The sequence below is a fragment of the Mercurialis annua genome, linkage group LG3 (genome assembly GCF_937616625.2).
Source record: "Mercurialis annua linkage group LG3, ddMerAnnu1.2, whole genome shotgun sequence".
Taxonomy (NCBI): Eukaryota; Viridiplantae; Streptophyta; class Magnoliopsida; order Malpighiales; family Euphorbiaceae; genus Mercurialis; species Mercurialis annua.
The window spans coordinates 61,243,317-61,259,786 of NC_065572.1; positions in this window are offsets into that span (position 1 = coordinate 61,243,317).

Here is a 16,470-nt window from a genome sequence, read left to right on the forward strand (position 1 = left end):
TCAAGTTTAAGAGCATCCACAATGGACTCTCTATTTAACTAAAACTCTTTATTTTAAAGAGTATAGTAGTAAATTACAACTCCAATAGACTCTTTATTTTTAAAAATAAAAATAAAGAGTCTATTTGGCTCTCCATATCTAGAGAGCCAAACTGACTCTCTATATTAAAAAAATGGAACGTGTCAATTTTCTCTATACTATTTCCTTAATTTTCGCAGGAAAAATATCTTCTATATTCCTCTATTTTTTTTCATCCCTTCACGATCCAATTTTCATATTTTACTGTGTTTTTTGTGTTCTTGTTTCCATTAATTAATTTCTGTCTTTCTCAACACAAACAACGATGCTGTCCTCAAATCCATTGTCTCACTGAGTTTCTCGACGGCGACAACAGGAACAGCGGCAAGAGCTTCTTCATACATTGTGAAATTTTGCGTGTACAGATATTACCCATTTTAACCCATAAAAGATTACAAAACTATGAGTACAAGAAAAATAGAAAACCAATCAGATTTTTTTCAATTTAAATAAAGATTATAGCTTTATGAAGATAGAGTGTTTATCTAGACATTCTGTTGATTTTCTATTTGACGGAGAGAAAATATTAGTTGAGATGTGTGATCGGAGACTAGGAGAAGGAGGAGATGGAGATTGACTGTATTTTGGAACTAAAATTGTTGATAGAGACGATGATCAAGTCAGAATCTTGTAATTAAAGCTTCTGAAACCTTTTTTTTAATCCTACTTCATATTTCTATTTATAAATTTTTTGAATCAAAAAAGAAAAAGAAAAATCTGGTTTTATTTATGAATACCATCTGCACCTGTTTCTTATTTACGAATTAGTTGATTTGCTTTAAAATTCTAGAGAGTCTATTGCACACAAAATAATTTTTTACTCTTTATTATTATAGATGCTCTTTATTTTTGTAAAGATGCTCTTTAAAATAAAGAGCACCATTGGAGATGCTCTAAGTATATGCTAGGTTATTTATATAGTAAATTAATAAAGATAATTTAAAAAATTTAAAATTTAAATTTATTATATATTAAATTACTTCCTTTATATTCAATTATAATTTTATCACAATTCGTAAAAGATGTGCCAATATAATTCACCATCTTTATTTTATTAGACAATCAGTATATTATTTTATGACTCTATCAATTACTTGTGATATCTGATTTTTCGTGCCGCATCATCCTTCGGTTGCTACGTCAGCTATAAATTGCCGAGTTCTCGAAGAGACGAATAATCAAATGAAATAATTATTCCTAACTAAAAGTAGTTGAAAGATAACATCTTACAATCTCTTTGCTTCCATTCTAATGACAGAAAAATGAGTACACCCAAAGCTGTACTTTCTATATGAATATTGACCTTCATGGGCCATCATCACTTCTATTAAATTTAGAGATTTTTAGACAAATATCCTCAAAATGGCAAAATAATCTCATCAGTACCCTTTGACTAAAAACTATTGAAATATACCGTTTGACTAAAATTTATTGCAAAAATAAAATTTATGTTTTGAAAAATACGATTCCTCCTGGCTAAGTTAACTGAATAGAGATTATTGCCCAGCCACCATCTCGTGCGGCAGAAGCATCTCGCGGTCACCTACCTCCCCGTCTTCATCTATCTCATCAAACTCCTTATGTTTCCTGCTCCTCATCGCCATCGCCATCGCCATCATCGGCACATTCACAGGCGCCGACTGCAGATGGTTATGAAACTTACCGGTAAACGACGACTATTTGATCATTCTTGCAGCTAAAGCTCGAGAAAAATGGCCTCTTCGCTGTGGATCTCAGACTTTGTTCCTATTTCTAATGAATTACTTTACTTTTGCGCAATGCTTATTTTTACTTTTGGATCTATTTAATTGACGATATTTGTTTGATTATTTGGCTGTATAATGGTAAAATTGGGTCTGTGACGCAGAATGCTAATGGGTGGGTATTTCATTTAATTTCTCTTTATTAATGGGTTGAATTTTAGTTTTCTGAATTTAGTTTTCTGAGTTTAATGTGAAGGGTGTTTAGTAACGAACAAGGGTTTGATGGCCTTTTGTATGATCTGGTGGTAGTGGTTATGTCAAGGTAACTTCTTTTTTTTTTTTCAATTTCAATTGTTCAAGAAACTTCATTTATTGTTTATTGTAAACTTCTAACACAGTTTGACACCAAAAGTCTCATTCTTCTTGTACACTTCTTAATTCTTACTACTTTCAATTTACTTAAGTTGTCATTTTCATAGTGTTGGTTATCTGTAAGTTAAATCTCTTGCTGTTTTTTTATCTGCCATAGCGTCAAGACAACAAATTGGCATCAATATTTTAGTTTATTTTAAATCGTTGGACCAATTTTGATACTATATTGAATAACATATTGACTTAAATTTCAGGATATGCAAGGTACATCATGAAGCATATAGTTTCATCATTCTTAGAAGAACAAGTGAGAACTTTGTTACGTGAAGCTTATAGTTTCATTTTTCTCAAAAGTTAGTAACTAGAGGCATCTACTATGTTTTTGTGTGGAAGATTATGGGTACTTTAGTTTACATTTGGACTTGAAAGTAATGTAACTTTATTTTCATCTATGTGAAAGACTAAATTTCCCTTTTGCTCAATATAAAAAGTGTTAAATCCATGTACTTAGAGAAACATTTACCACTGGTTTACTATATGTGTATTTTGACAAAATAAACTATTGCGAGTTTCCTATCGGTGTTATTTCGGTTTTCAAAAAGATAAGTTAACTGTTAGTTAACTAACAATGTACTAAATAGATACTAAATTTATAAAACTAAACAAAAATAACAGCCAATATTCATAAGTTTAGCAAACAATCCTATACAACAAAATAACCAAACAAACAACTAAAACTAAAAATCCATATACTAGACAATCACGAGTTTTAAATATTTTTCTTCATTTTTGTCTTTCTCGCTTCCACATTCGTCTTCTTAACTTCAACCTCTTTGCAACTCTCAATATTTTCAGCCATCTTCATGTTCCCATATTGAAACAAAAGAAATGCAATACGCTCCCGCTATTGATCAGCAAAAATATATAGAATTAGTAACCCTTTAGTGAACTGTTAGAAACTATCTAATAAAAAGTAATAAGTATAATTAAAATAAAGAGATACTTTTCCATGACTGCAATTGAAATGATTCAAAAAATCAAATTGCACCTGTAAATAAGATTTTGAAGAATAACGAGCACAACATACAATTAAAATGACAGACATATGAGGAAAAAATATCGATTTAACTTAAAAACCTAATTTAATCTTTTTAACTTAAAAAAGTATTGTCATCGATTTGCTATCAATTTAATTGCTCATTATATACTTGCAAGTCTTTGATAGCACTCACTAATAGTTTACTATCAGTTTACTAATAGGTAGTTAACTATTGGTCTACTATCAATTTACTAACAGTCAACTATCAGTTAACTAATAGGTAGTTAACTATTGGTCTTCTATCAATTTACTATATTTGTTTGTCTTTTACGATTGCGACTTTATTGACTATTTTTTTTTAAAGATGGAAATAATATTTTGGTAAAAAGACACAATTTTTACTATCAAATTATTAAAGAAAAATTTACTATTGATTTACTATCAGTATTATAAATATATACAAAATTAGTTTGTCTTTTGGTTTACTAAATGAGTAGTTAACTTACGGTCTACTATCAGTTAACTAATAGGTAGTTAACTATTGATACTATAAATTTACTAACGGTCCACTATTAGTTAACTAATAGGTAGTTAACTGTTGGTCTACTATCAATTTACTATATTTGTTTGTCTTTTACGATTGCGACTTTGCTGGTTATTTTTCTTATATAAAAGACGGAAATAATATTTTAAAAATTAACTATAAATTTATCGACATTTTAATCACGGTTAACTAACGGTGTACTATCACAAAATTTATATTAATTTGTTAAAAGATGGAAATTAACCATAGATTTATCGACGGTTTACTCATAGTCAACTAACGGTGTACTAAAAATAATTTTTTTTAACATACAGTATGTTTAAAATACACAATTCAAGTTTGCCAATAATTTATTAACCATACAATCATAATAGAAATTATTACAAGTTTCCAACAGTTAACCTAGCGTTTACTAACAGTGTATTACAAATAAAATTATTGGTGTACCATTAATAAACCATTGGTTAACCAACAAAAAAAATAATTACAAAATTTTATTATAAACCCCTCCGCCTTCACCACCGCAACAGCAACTGTCAAACAAAACCTAAATCGTCTTTTTTTAAATCTAAAATTATTGGTTAACCATTAGTTAACCATTGGTTAACCAACGGCAAACCATATCAGAAAAATTACAAATCAAAAACTTTCTTCATCACCAAAATACTTGGATCAACCGTCAAACAATAACATCCAATCTGTGGCTCACAAACGACAGCTGCAGCAATAAACAAAGTCGTCAAAATAAAAAATTATTGGCAATCATCATCCATTAAGAAATACATGAGCAAGAATTACTCAAGTGCAAGCGTCATCACATCACCAAATCATCCAATCATAGCTCTAGGTAGAGCAGTTTCACATGCAGCGACAACACAATTTACTTTATTTCAACCTACTCATCATGAGCTTAATTGTAGTTTACTAATGTGTATGTATACTTTTCTCAGATTGCTGATTTTCAATAAATCCAGAAATCAAAGCATTAAAAGAAACATCATTTGGTTCAAACATTATATTGTAAACCATCAAAGAATTACTCCACTGACCATATTTCATGTACATCAAAATAAGTGCATTAGAGATAAAAGAAACAGATGCTGAACAATTTTAATGCTCGAGCATAATTTTTTTTCCTTGTGCCAATGCTATAATACTTGTGAAAGAACAAGTTTCATTTGGGAAAATAACTTGATCGCCAAAAAAGGTTGTTGAGCATGATAATAAACAGAATTCATACTGACCAAGAAACAAGGTCTCTCTCAGACATTTCATCAAACACTTGATGAGCATGTATTATATTCCCACATTTTACATTAAATTAACAAAACCTGTGAAGGAAGGCCAATTAGAATGGTCGTTATCAAGCAGAGACCAAAATAGCAAGAAGAAAACTTTACCTTTGAGATATGCGATCTCTCGTTTGAGCTCTTCCTCGGTTTTGCTAGCTTCCTTATAGAACTTTTTACACTTGTCTTCGTCTATATGGTGCTGTACTTTTCCAATCTTTGCGCAATATGTACTGTAAATTAGACAGGATGTTCTGGTTATGGCGGTCGCGGACTGACATAGACGACGATGGAGGTGGAGGACTGGCATCAGAGACAAAGGTGATGGTGGTGGTAGTTGTCCGGTGAATTGTAATTGACTATAATTGACGCTTTCCGGTTAGGCCTCTTCATGTCCACCATTGAATGAAAAAGTAGCACTTCCAAAACCAGCGGCGACGGCGGACAACACTGGAATCGGCGAGGATGAGGGATCTTCTTTATTGGGATTTCTAAACAAATAATGGGTTAGTGATGGGTAAAAAAATCGGAGATAAAAAAGAATGATTCGTAAAAAAGGAAAACAAAAACAAGAAATTTGGAAAAAAAAAGATGATGATCGTAAAAAAGAAAGAAGATGGACCGCGTGGTAGATGTGAGAATATTTAGGCATTTTGAGGTGCTGAGCCTAATTTCCTCTTAAATTTAACCTTGACCTAGTTAAACATCAATGAACCAACCGAATATGATAAAATGCAAATTCAGTTTGTAAGTAGAAGGTTCTGCAAATAAAGTAGATCATTATCTTCCTGGGACAATTTTTTATTTTTTTATAAAAATATAATTTTAATTATTTATATTTATATTAAAAATAAGTTTACGAACTAAATTTAAATTTATTTTTTTGGTGTTAAGTTTTTTTAACTTAGTTGAGTAATACCAAAAATAAACTGAAAGACAAACGTTAACAAAAACAAATATAGAAGACCATATCGTTTGATTTTTATATTAGAAAGACAAAAATCAAATTATGGCAACTTAAAGGACCTAAGTGTAATTTTCTCTTGAATAACTTGTATCCGTCCAAATTTTATGAAGTAAAAAGTTAACTTAATTAAAGGATGATAAAGGGATACATATGTTGGCAAAACTCATTTTAATATCCTTTTACTTTGCCTGTTTTATTTATTTTATTAATCCCTATCCAATTTTTGAATTGGAAGAACGAAAAGGTTATTTGTCCAAAAATTTATGTGATTTTGCAATATTTCAATTGAATTACAATCGTTGACATGATTTATTACAAATAATTAAAAAAGGCTATTTGTTATCATTAGCTGAATATTATAAAACAGTCACATTTTTTTCATAGTTGTTTTTGTTAATCTTGGTAAATTAAAAAGAATGCAACACAATTATGGCCTTCCTATCATGTCATGAATTCAATTTTTTAATTATTCCAAATGTTTAATAAGTGATTAAGATCATTTGAGTTTTAAAAAAATAAAATTGTTACAATTTACTTTTTGCTTGATTGAATCATCTTTTAATTGCTTTTGTATTGACGTATTTTAATAAGTAATCAAACTTTATTTTTTTTGAGTTTTTAATTCAATGTTTTTTCCTTTTCAATGCCTTTCTTATACTTTAAATTTAAATTCAAATAAAATACAAATTCATTTCAATTATAATTTTGGGTGTGTGCATGTAAAGAAGGTGTTAGTTAGAGACAAGGTAAATAAAATATCAATCTTTTGGAAGTCAAGTTCCATATTCCATTCATTTAGGACCATTTCAGTGCAATTTTTATTTATAGAGAGACGGAATAAATAATAAAAATTAGATAAGGACGAAATAAATAATACGTAAAATAAAAAGAGACTGGAATAAACTTTTGTCATAAATAAAATCAAAAATTGAAACAAGTGAAATGTCACATTGGCAAAACCCTAGTACTTTGATTGTAGTATGGGACTTGCCTGTTGGTCTCCAACAAAGAGCATTTGCATTTACTGTGGCAAATTGTGGAGTACTAGAAATTCATGTATTTTCATCTTCAATTCTTGTATTCTCTGGACTTAATATTTTATATAATTTGCAATTATCTAAACAAACAAAAATTGAAAAAGAATGATTGAACTACTTATTTCTAGATTAAAAATTCATTAAATTATTTATTTAATTATGAATGAATTATGAATCTAAAATTCTATTTTATTTTTTTAACAAATAGAAATATAAGTATACTGATAATGAGAGAATACCTAGTAGAATCCAAATAAAAAAAAAATTCCTATTAAGAATAATGCATTCGAATAGGAATATAACTCCAAAATAGCATTGTGTTCCTGAATAGGAATATGATCCCGAACAAAAATATATTTTTTATTTTTCTAGAAGAGTTTTATAAAATTTCAGGGATTATCAATATTGTAGTCGAATTGAGATTCTAAGTTATCGAATAATATTTGTATTAGATCTTAGTATGATTCAGAGTATTTTGCTGAATTCTATGGGGTTATTTAATACAAATTTTTCTCATAATTACTTCCTCCGTTCTATTTTAGAAGTCCTATTTATTTTTACACATAAATTAAAAACATATTTATTATTTTTATATTTTACCCCTACTATTAATAATGGAATTTTCCATAGAATTCTTTTAAAATGGCTAAAGAAAGAGTAAAAAAAAAATTCAATGCAAAATGTTCTACAAATGAAAATGAGACTTTTAAATGGAATATATGTAAAATAAAATATGAGACTTTTTAAATGGAACTGATGGAGGCTGCCTTCTGAACCGGTGAGTGAACCTGCAAAACAGGGTAGAAGCTAACCGGACGGTGGTTGTCCGATTAACTCTCCGATGCTAAAGTCAGTTTAGAGCTTTGAGCAGCGTTTTGAGTATATGAATGTAATTGTGATTCTAGGCATACCTCGTGCTCCTTTTATAGTAGTCGAATATACCTAGTAGAGTTGTATTAGGCAGGTGAATCCTACTTTGTAGGGATTCGGCCGTATCTTAAGGATTCTCCTGATTTGTCGAGATCTACCTTAATCTGATAAGAGTCCTATTTAGGAACGTCTTCCTAAATAGTCTTATCTTCCTAAAGTAGAGCTTATCCTTCCATATGTAGTGTTTGTGTCCAAATAGGACAAGATTTCCATATTCAGTCGTTTATCCGAATCCCGGACCTGACGCGCTCTTGGCGGATCATGTGGGATTCGGTCTTTATTAGTATATTACCGAATCTTAGAGATTCGGTATCTCCTTCATTTCTTTCCGTCTTCAGGGGGAGTCCGGTGTCGCCTGAGAGTGAATCTCCTGCAACTCGGCTCCATTATACTTACAGTAGGATTCGGTATCCATCATTAGCCCCCCGCAAGTGAGCTGAAGTAGTTTGGCATTTATGCCTTAGTGGATTTTAGCTCTTTTGGAGCTGAGTTCTTTTATGCGGGCGAGTCGCTTTGTATTCCGGGCGAGTCGTTTCATATGTTTGTGGGTGACGTTTCTTCTTTAGTAAGATTCTGTGTTGCCACGTGTTGGCATTTAATGATTTAAACGGTTAATGATTCAAAAGCATTTTGTTATTTAATCTCTTCGCATTTCTTCTTTTCCCTCTTACTTTGCTTTTCGAATTTACTCTCATTTCTTGTAGTTATTTCCTTTTCGTTCTTCGTTTGATCATTTGATTCTTCGTGACTTGTTTTCTCCAGATTTTTCAGGTATGTCTCCTTTCGTCGTTTGGATGTTAATATGGCTTTCTTCTTTGTATATTTTCCATGCTTTATATTCTGGAAATTTCTTCTGTATTTGTTGTTCTTTGATGTGTTCTTCAACGTGTTCTTCAATATATTTTTTGTTTGATCCTTATTTTGTGTTTATGTTTGTGATTCCCTGTTCTAGGATGCCTCTTAGTCGAGTGGAAGATGCTTGCGCTGCTATGGCTTTCACCCGATCGAAGCTTCGTAGGGATGAAATCTTAGATATCTATTTTAAGTATAGTTTTCCTTTTGATTATAGGGTAATATTAACCGGTGCCGATATGGCTGCGTCTGATTCTCCCGGATCTTCTTGTAGGGCGGTTCTTTTTGAAGAGCAATTTGCTGCTGGTCTTAGGTTTCCTTTGGATCCATTTTTAGTAGAAGTGTGTAGGGATTTAAAGGTTGCTCTAGGGCAACTTTACCCTGGTACGATTAGAGTAGTGCTTGCCTTTTTGGAGGCATGTAGGCTCCGGGGCTGTGCCCCTTCTCTTAAAGTGTTGTATCATTTTGTAGACTTTAGGAAGTGTGATGGTTGCTTCGTTTTCGCCCTTGGTAGAGAAGGGCGATCTCGTATTTATCTTCCTTGCCTAACCAGTCGCTGGCGAAGGCGTTTCTTTATTGTCTATCATAAATTTGCTTTTCTTCATTTTTCGGACGGTTTTTCTTCTTATCCAGTTCGGAGCTATTCTTCTCCTTTAAGTTTATCCGAGTCAAAACTTGCTTTTGACATATCTTCCTGTAGTATTGTGTCACGTCCCATTTTAGATGTCTTGGTTAATAGTCATCTTCGGAGTCGATGGTTTCCTTTGGAGGATCCTCCTCGAGGCTTGGCGGATCTTTGCTACTCTTTTGTTCAAGGTATATTAATTTGCTTAAGTTCTTTTTAATGTTTCTTTTGTAGGATGTCTTCTTCTTCTGACGATTTCCTTTCCGGATTTCAAGTAGATTTGGACGTTCCGATGGGTGGTCCTGGCGTTCCTATCGCCAACGTTATTCCTGGCGACATTTTCGTAGATGGGGCTCCTGTTGATATCCTCCTAGCTCCCGCCGAGGTAGCGTTGCCTGAGGTTATTGTTATAAATGATGATGATGGTGATGACTCGGCTGTTCCAGTCGGTGACGAGGCGATTCCGTCACTGCTTCCCCCTCTAGCATCATCTATCGTTTCGGGGGGAGTTGGGGGTGTGGCCTCAGAGGGGCCTGTTGTTGCTGATTCGGGAGAGATTTCTCTAGGTCGAGACCCGGATTCTCCGTCTAGAAAAAGACGTCGAGTCGGCGATGATTCTCCAACGAGGGAGAGTTTTCCTGGAAGCTCTTCTTCTGCTCCAGACTTGGTTCAATGGGTCGAAGGTCAGGATCCTGCCAGTTTGCTGAATCCGAGAGTGCTAGCGGAATATATCCGGACTTTGGCGATTCCTGATGATGTCACGTGGTTCTGTGGTAGGCCTGGTCAGGAGCTTTCCGATCTGGCTTGTTTTCATGGTTTCTCCGTAAGTGCCTTCTTTCTTGAGTATAATATGTTTTTTGTATTCAGTTGTTTTCTTATTTGTTTATTTCTGGTGTGTGTAGGCTCTTCAATCTGTTCTGGTATTGAACGACCGCCGACAGTGTGCCGAGGAGGAGGTCGAGCGTCTGTCTGCTCTTTTGGCGACTTCTGAGTCTGAAAGGGCGAAATTGAAGGCCTCTTTGGAAGAGCATGATTCCCTTCTGGCGCAGCTCAAGGCGCAGGATGCGATTAATGATCGCCAAGTGAAAGTGATTGAGAAAAAGACCGATGATTTGACTCAAGAGATTGAGGAGCTCATTCGGATCAATTCCCTTGTTGGTGGGGAGAGGGATAGTCTGAGATCGGAGGTTGAAGGTCTTCACATCCGTCTGCTAGATACGAAGGCTTTTTACTCTGCTCTGATAAGCGAGTATCGCCTTGCGATTGGGAAGAAGCTTCTGGAGCAGAATCCCAATATTGATCTTTCTGGGGTTAACGGGTTGGATCCCCAGGCCATCGCCCGTGATCTCCTCGTCAAGATTTCTAAAGACCGTGTTTAGTAGTTTTCTTTTGGTTGTATTTGTTGATGTATTAATTTTGCTTTTTGTAATTCGCAATTTATGAATATATTTTCTTCGTTTTTCTACGAAATGCGCTTTTGCCTTATCTTTATGTAATTGTCTTGCCTCGAGGGTTATTCTAGACCCTGTTTTTGGCGTTGCTTTTTGTAGAGTTAATCTAAACTCTTTTTATTTTTGTTTTTGTTTCGAGTTAATCTAAACTCTTTTTTGGCGATTCGCCTTTTCTGAGTTAATCTAAACTCATTTTTAGCCTTTCGTGGCGATCTGCCTGGTTCGGCTATTTTGCTTTGAGTTAATTTAAACTCATTTTCTTGGCTCTCAGCCTTTCGTGGCGATTTGCCTGGTTCGGCGATTTTGCTTTGAGTTAATTTAAACTCTTTTTCTTGGCTTTTAGCTTTTCTTGAGTTTGATCTTTAATTTATTTTTTCTTCTTTCGTCTTTGATTTAATCATTCGTGGCTGTTCTTGATTTTTATTTCTTTATTGGTTCGTCTGGCTAATCAGATGGTAGCGAAATTGAATTTTTATTGATAAAAAGATGGCATACAAAGCATTAAAGATAGATTTGACGCCATCTGGTAAGACGGAGAGTCGTTACCGATGATGGGTCGTTTTTCATTCCTATTCTTCCTTCTTTTCGGTCTTGTTTTCTTGGAGATCCACCACTGACTCATCATAGCACTTCTTGGCTATTCCTTGGTCTCCTCTCAGCGTCACTACTCCCTTTTCAGTCGGTACCTTCATTGCCAGTGCTCTGATGCTGGTTACCGCTGCCGAGTCATGGAGGAAAGGTCTTCCTAGAATGGCATTATATGTCAATTCCATGTCCACTATGTTAAATAGTGACATGATTTTCTTGTTCATTCCTCTTTCTGGGCCGATTATTACTTCCAAGGTGACTGCTCCCAGCGGGGTGATGGAGGGTCCACCGAGTCCTGATAGCAGAATTGGGACTCGGCGTAACCTTGACGCTGTTCCTCCCAACATTTTGTATGCTGCATTTGTCATGAGGTTTACTGCACTTCCTTCGTCGATAAGGATCCGCTCCATGTTCCAATTTTCAATGATAGTAGTCACTACCAAAGCATCGTTGTGAGGTGCTTTGACGTGTTCATAGTCTTCTACATCGAAGATCACTGGCGGCATGTGAGTTTCTCGTATGTTCATTACTTCCTTCCTCTGCTTCCTCCTGATCGTGGAGCTACTATGCCCTCCACCATTAATCATGTGTATGGTTCCCAGAATTTTGGATGGGCGCTCGTCTTCCTTTTCTTTTGGCTTGTCTTCTCTGTTTCTTTTTTCTCCTTTGTCATTGCTCTTCTCTTTTCGGGCCACAAATTTCCTCAGTTCGCCTGTGTCGATCATTCTTTCGATCTCGACCTTTAAGTCTCTGCAGCTATCCGTTTCGTGTCCGTAATCGTCGTGAAATTTGCAGTACTTTCTGGTGTCTCTTGCTTCTGCTTTCATTTTGGGTGGCCATACCACGTTTTTGATGTTTTCTTTGATCCACATGAGGACATTAGTTCGGCTGGTGTTTAATGGAGTGAAGTTATTCTCATCATCTCTGGGATCGTATCTCGATTCATATCTTGTCTGGGGGGCGAATCGTCTGCTTTCTTCGTGTCTTCCTCTCCTGTCATCAGGTTTGGACTTGGTTTTTTCTCTAGATCTCTCTTTTGATTCTTTTCCTTTTGCTTCCTTTCCGCGAATCGCCCTTCGCCCTTCGTCTAGCTCGAAGTATTTCTGAGCTATGCCCATTAAGTTCGAGAAAGTTGTGGGTTTATTGACTAGCAGCTTGTCCACCAGCTTTCCGAATCGCGTCCCGTCTCGCAATGCTTCTGTCGCCATGTCGACGTTCAGGTTGTCTATCTTCATAGCTTGCTTGTTGAATCGTTCGATGTAGCTTCGCAGGGTTTCTCCTTCTTCTTGGATACAGGCTCTTAGGATACTGGTAGTGGTTTTAGCTGGGATGTTGGTGAGATATCTGTTGAGGAATTCTGTTGAAAGCGAAGCGAAGCTTTTGATCGAGCCTGGTTTTAATTTGTTATACCATCTCTGGGCCGTGCCCGTGAGTGTGGTAGGGAAAACCCTGCAAAGGATGGCGTCCGATACGCTGAGTAGCCCCATGGTCGCTGTAAACCTAGAGGTATGGTCTCGGGGGTCTCCTTCCCCATTGAAAATTGGCAAGGTCGGCAGCTTCATGCTGTACGGGATGGTTTCCTCCATGATCTCGGGCGAGAGGGGTGATCCTTTCAACCTGAGGCCCTCTATGTCCAATTCTTCAGATTTTAGTTTTTTGAGCGCTTTGGCGATCTTCTCTTCTAAATCTTCTTCTACCACATATGTGGCTTTGCTTTTTTGGGGTGTCTCTGACGATTCGCCCTCTCCTTCTTGGTGTTTTTTCTTATTTTGTTCTTTCCCTGCATCTCTTTCTTGTCGCTTACTCCTTGGTGGGGCGTCTTCTTTTTCCTTCTCCCTTCGTTCGTCTCTTTTCGTATTCAGACCGCTTCGGGCGTCCTCCTGGTTATGCTCATTTCTGGGTGCCTCCGGTGATTCCTCGTTAGATTTTTCTCTGTCAGGACTTTCCTCTTCGCTGGTTTCCTTTTCTCGTTGGTTCCTTGCTTCGTTCCTCTCTTCGTTTCCTCTGGTCCGAGGTTCCTTGCTTTTGTTGTTTTCTGCCCTTGTCTCCCGTCGGCCTGGGTTTGCATTTCCTGTCCTTTCTCTTCTTCTGGGAGCTGTAGGGCTGAAGTTTTCCCTTAGCATTCTCATAGTTTCTTCGTGCCTGTCGTTTGTTCTTTTGGCCTCGTTAGCCAATCTGTCAAGATTTGCCTGTACAGATTCTAGTATCTTTTTCAGCATTTCGCTGTGTGGATCTTGTGCCGCTGCATTTGGTGCTTGTTCTTCAGTGCTTAGGTTGAAAGCAATTGGGATGCTTCCTCTTATTGGATTAGTTTGGTACTGGGGTGTTGAGAAAGAGAGCCCTCCGGTGTTGCTTTTTTCCCCGGAGTTGAGAAGCCCGTCTTCCGTCACGTTGATTATCTCCGGAGTGCTTTTTGGGTCCATTGGTTGTTTGTCTTTCAGGTTTACTCTTTCAGAAGTCATCTTCTTCAATGAGATTTGTTTTTGAGTTCAGAAAAGCTCCTTCTTTTGAAGTTTAGTTAAGCTTTTCCCACAGACGGCGCCAATTGATGGAGGCTGCCTTCTGAACCGGTGAGTGAACCTGCAAAACAGGGTAGAAGCTAACCGGACGGTGGTTGTCCGATTAACTCTCCGATGCTAAAGTCAGTTTAGAGCTTTGAGCAGCGTTTTGAGTATATGAATGTAATTGTGATTCTAGGCATACCTCGTGCTCCTTTTATAGTAGTCGAATATACCTAGTAGAGTTGTATTAGGCAGGTGAATCCTACTTTGTAGGGATTCGGCCGTATCTTAAGGATTCTCCTGATTTGTCGAGATCTACCTTAATCTGATAAGAGTCCTATTTAGGAACGTCTTCCTAAATAGTCTTATCTTCCTAAAGTAGAGCTTATCCTTCCATATGTAGTGTTTGTGTCCAAATAGGACAAGATTTCCATATTCAGTCGTTTATCCGAATCCCGGACCTGACGCGCTCTTGGCGGATCATGTGGGATTCGGTCTTTATTAGTATATTACCGAATCTTAGAGATTCGGTATCTCCTTCATTTCTTTCCGTCTTCAGGGGGAGTCCGGTGTCGCCTGAGAGTGAATCTCCTGCAACTCGGCTCCATTATACTTACAGTAGGATTCGGTATCCATCAGGAACTGAGGGAATATTATTTTTATAAATATTTTTAAAGTGAGTATAATTTAATCATTTAAGTTAAGAGTAATTTTCTCCAAGTTTTATAGAATAATTTTTTTTATTATTTATTGATTTTACTTATGTTATATTTCATATACAATTGTGATCATGTGTTAAGAAAATCAAAATATTATAATCAAAAATCTAATATGTACTATTTTCTTTTACATTAATTATTTTAAATTGAATTTATACGTGAATGTCCTAAAATACTCAACACTTCATATACCCCTACTAGCCTTTAAATATTTTAATAACAATAAATTATGTAAAAAATATAAATGAAGTTGGCCGTTTAATTTTTCTATAAATATAATTTGACCATTGTTATAGTACGTGTTAGAGCATCTCCACTCTAATGCCAAAAATATTTCATAATGCTGTAATTTAGTATTTATCACAAAAAATACATATGGTATATACTAAATATTCTGCCAAATTTTGCACAAAATTTAAGCATATGTCAAATTCTATTACATTTAAATTATTTACAGATTTGTCATCAATAATGATAATCACTAATAAAACTATAAATTTAGCATTTTGTAATTGAATGAAATTCAATAATATGTGCTTTATATAGCATTTTAACTTATTTTGTGTTAAATAATATAAAAAATAGAACTTGTAGTGGAGATGCTTTTATTTAATACTCCCTATATCTCAAACTTATAGACACTATTTCAATTTTTTTTGAGAAATTTACATATTTATTTAAGAAATAAAAATATTTATATTTCTTACCTCAACACAAAAAAGTTATAAAAAAATACCTCACTTTTTTTTCATATTTATATTTTTACTCTCGAAATTAAAATAATTATAATTTTACTCCGTTATCATATAAAAGTATTAGTGACATTATCAATTTAGTATCATAATTTTTCTATAAAATTATTTTTCATACGTTATTATACTATTATTATTAAATTTGTCATACTATTATCATAACCTGCTTTTATTATAATATTATCATAATATATTTTATCATAACAGTATCATAAAAAATTATCACAATATTCTCATGATGCACTTTATCATAACTATATTATGACCTTTTATCATAATAACTTTATAATACTATCATCATAATCTTATCATAAACCTTATCATACTACTATCATAACTGTATAATGTTTATAATACTGATATGATAACGTTATGATCAGATATGCTAACGTTAATGATAGCTATATGATAATCAAATATTTTTTTGACAAAAATTGTTTTTTTTGCAGTGTTATAACCGATGTGATAATGTCATAGTAATACCGATATGATAATCAAACGCTGTTTTCTGCAAAAAAAATCATTTTTATGCAATTTTTTAAATCTGAAATTGAAAATTAAAGAGCAAATTTTATAGATCTCAGAATTAAAATAAATCGTAATGGTCACCACAATCTAAAAAAATCGCTGAAATTAAATATGAAGAATGGAGGATCGACGACGGTGTGATGGCAGAACGACGGCAGACCGGTAAAGAAACAGCGACGGGGCGATAAAGAAGAAGAAAAAATGAAGAGAAAGAAAGAACGGAGAAAAAAAAGGGGGGAGAGAGAGAGAGAGGAACACGTGTTAGAATAAAAAAAATACTTAAAATAAAAAATTAGTATTATTATAATAAAAAAAATCTTAAAATAAACAAATAAAAGTGTTAAAAAGTGAGATATTTTTTTTATCTTTTTACTGTTAAGATAAAAATTACTATTATTTTTGAAAAATAAAATGTTTTTTCTAATATTTTTAATTTTTTTTACTTTAAATTATAGGCACTAGATATTTATTTTATTATATAATTATCAAATATAT